The sequence below is a fragment of the Acyrthosiphon pisum genome, chromosome X, assembly GCF_005508785.2.
Source record: "Acyrthosiphon pisum isolate AL4f chromosome X, pea_aphid_22Mar2018_4r6ur, whole genome shotgun sequence".
Classification (NCBI taxonomy): domain Eukaryota; kingdom Metazoa; phylum Arthropoda; class Insecta; order Hemiptera; family Aphididae; genus Acyrthosiphon; species Acyrthosiphon pisum.
In genome coordinates, this window is record NC_042493.1 from 38,502,909 (window position 1) to 38,506,827 (window position 3,919).

General features: G+C 26.8%; 1 long non-coding RNA gene across 1 annotated transcript; it reads left to right on the forward strand.

The window, feature by feature from the left end:
- Positions 1–943: 943 nt before the first annotated feature.
- On the forward strand, positions 944–1,670 carry LOC107883374. The gene is made up of 3 exons (XR_001679243.2): positions 944–1,050; positions 1,106–1,343; positions 1,406–1,670. It is a non-coding gene; the product is annotated as an uncharacterized LOC107883374 (long non-coding RNA).
- Positions 1,671–3,919: the final 2,249 nt, after the last annotated feature.

Below are 3,919 nucleotides of genomic sequence, written 5' to 3' on the forward strand. Positions count from 1 at the left end.
CACACATCATTGTAAAATTAATACAATCATCGCTTTGCTCAGAATCTAAAAATTTCTATAAATCTAAGCATCAAAATATTTTGATAAATAATTTTTGAAAATATTAAGTACATTTTTGTTGTAAACTAAGTATAATTTGTACAGTATCAATTATCTAATGAAATAATTGGTTTGATTTCATTTTATCAGTTTGTATTAAATAATGCATTTTCATTGTCAGCCCCGACTGTGACTATAACTTGCACCACCGACAGGCCCAGCAATCCGCCTAAAAAATGTTGCAAATGCAGCACACAAACCTTCTAATTCACGTCTAATGTCTATATTGTGTGTATTTACAAATAACAAATAATATATAATTAAGCCACTTAACCACCTGTAAGGCTTTATCGGTTAAAAAGAATATTTTAATATTAATAATACGTAGGTATATCGAAAGTTATCAAAGCATTGAAACTAATATAAATATATTGAATACCATAAAAATGTAATAAATAATCTTTTGCTTGCTATAAAAAGAAGGAATCCAATAATATCTTGAAGATGTATTATAGATATGTATCATGGGACCCTGTGATAATCATACACTTATGGGTGATTTAGCAAATTATTACGTATATTTTAATTTAATCCTAAATATTTTGTTATTGTAGGTATTTGAATGTGTTATTAAATGGGTGAAATATAATTTAGTTAATAAAAAAGATTCTTTGTCAATTTTGACGGAACATGCATGTACGTTTTCCACTAATAAAGCGTGCTATTTTAACTAAAATAACTCAAGAACGTCTTCTAAGTCAATGTATGTTTATTTTTATTTTTATTAGCTTCAAAATTTATAATATCTCGACAATTAAGATGTATGTTATTTTCATAAATATGCCATTGTTATGAATTTATATATTTTATTAACTATTATTGGTAATTTTTCTTTTAGGTTCAAAATGTATAACTGAAGCAATGAGTAGTAAACCAAATAAATCATTCAAGTATTTAACCATTCCACAAATAATTAGATGTACACCTAAAATGTTAGGTGGTTCAGAAAAAGTATGATTTCTTTTTAATTAATATTTCTTCATAATTATTTTGTCCATTTTATCAGGCTATTCTATTGTTCAATGCATCTCGTACACAATGGTATGACCCAACAACCAGGCAACTAAGTGATGCACCAGACATACATTTGTGTTTGCTCTGGGAAACACAAATTTGTTAAATTTTAAATCTGTAAGTACGCTTCACGTATCTCAACAATCGCCCTCTTATGGGTTCCAATGGCCGACTTACTAGTTGGACGAATACAATTCGAAGTCGGAATATTAAGTGATTCCATTTATATTGTAAGTTATATCAATATATTACTTGTTATATATTATAAATATATATTATTTTGTAATTCTAGCTTGGCGGATATGACGGATTCCAATGTATTAAATAGTGTAGAGGTATTCAACACTAGTAATCAAGCACGGAAAATGGTTAAATATATGCCTACCATCAAATGGAAACTCAATCAAACTAGGGCCAGTGGCGTGTATACAAATTATTTTCACTATGGGCCAATTTTGGGAATTTATCACTAGTCAAGCATAGCACGACTAACAAAGCCATAACTATACATATTTTAGGGAGTTGGGTGGTTATAATTATGACATAAATAATACAAATAAAAAATACACAATTTAATTTTATAATTATTATGTAAAATTAATTTTTTAATTCTTTTTTTAAAAAATATTGACAATTTCGTATATATTTATATTTTAATGTTATCTTACTGTGAATTTAACATTCAGAGTCATCAAAGCGAGTCCTGACAATCATTTCCTTGTTGATTCCTCAAAAACGATTTTAATCAACCGGCTAAATTAATCATGGTGAAAAACTGTAAACAGTGTACATGAAATGCTTTAATTCAACCTGCAATTTCACTATGGGCTCTGACCTAGGGGGCTTCCCCTCTATATACACCACTGACTAGGGCTAGGATTTATATGCAATAACAAATTGTAAAATATGCAAAAATATACAAAAACAAATTTTATTATTCCTAGAATCTTATTATTTGTTATAATTCATAATTTATACCATAAAGGTATATCAGATTCTAATATAGCTTGACATAAATCTAGAGGAAAATTTGCTTGTTTATTTTGGTTTTATAATATATTTTTAATGAATAACTGTTTAGATTTGGCTTTTAAATTAATATTTTTACTATGCTTGCTTGTATTTAAATGCTGTACTACCTGAAAACGTTTTGTTACGGGCACAGCTTGATCACAAATAATACAATATAATATTTTACCATCAGTTTTAAAAACGTCACTGGAAAATTCTTCGACAAATTGACGTAACTTGGCACTTTTACTTTGAGCCTTCGGCATTTTATAAAAACTGATACCTACTGTTATTAATACCGCTCAAATTATTAAGTATAATTGTATAAGTGTCCGTACATTTACTCGATACACGACATACTGATGAAATAATTCTGTGCTGTCTCTCTGTATAACAATTTGTAAGTTATTCTATCAGTCGTCTGACCAATATAAGATTAGATATAGGTAGTATTTATACTATATATTTACGACAATTCAACGGATAAACCAAAAACCATCGATTTCGTGAAATAAACACCATTTAAAATTAACAATAACTTATAAAAATTTAAGTTAAAAAATCAAATTCTCAAAAATCTATGAATATGCAATTATATGCTTATGTTCAAAATATGCAAAAATATGCAAAAATATGCAAAAAAAAATTTGTTGTATTTAAACGAGAATAAGCCAAATCGTGGCTAAATCTGACAACCAATCAATTTGGACTTTGAAAAAAACATGCATATGCATATAAATTCTAGCCCTACAGTTATAACTTATGAATTTTGTCTTCAAAGTTAAAATTCTATAGAAATATAATTTTGGTTTTCGTAATTTCATTTCTGTGTACCTAATTATAACAATTATTAATTATTTTGTATTTTGTAGTTTCAAATTTTTCAATAGTTTCATAGATCCCTAAATGTTAAACAAATGTGATCACATAGTACCTACCTATAATGTGCATCTGCGCGAGCACTAAAATTGCAACCACTATAATCAATATAGATAATATTTCTGATTTCATGATTATCGAATTTAAATGGGCACTGTATACAATGCCCTAAGTCCGAACAGTATTAACTTATTCCAACATTACTCTCGAAAATCGGGCATTGTGCACAGTGACCGGGTACTATGCACATTTTCCTACTTTGCCCGTAACATATATATTAACTTAACTAATATGTACTTAGATAATTTATATTAATACTTCATGATTATTTTAAATATATGACAATTAGTAGGTGCATCGTACATGGATAGGTATTATTATGTTTTCATAAAATTACAAATAAGATAATCTTAACTTTAAATAATAATATTAAACACGGGTCGGGTATCAATTATACTAGATACCATAGCTATAAATATTTTTTATTATATAATATATAAAAAAAATGTAATTTGGAATTATATTCTCATTAACAAAGATTAATATTATTATAATTATTATTAAAAAAAAAAAAAAAAAATATAATAAAAAACACATCACGCAAGAAAATTTAAGCATTTTTACACTTTTTCTGTAAAGGTGATGGCACACATCATTGTAAAATCAATACATTCATCGCTTAGCTCAGCATTTAAAAAATAAAAATAAAAATAAAAACACATTGTAAAATCAATACATTTATCGCACCGCTCAGAATCTAAAACATATAAATAACTGAATTTATAATGATAATGAATTTATAGTGATATTATCATTACCTATGATAATACATATTTTGTTTAATTATAACTTATAAATTATAACCAAGGTGTATTGATAAGGTGTCGTCACTCTGAACCCCTATACGTATAAACTC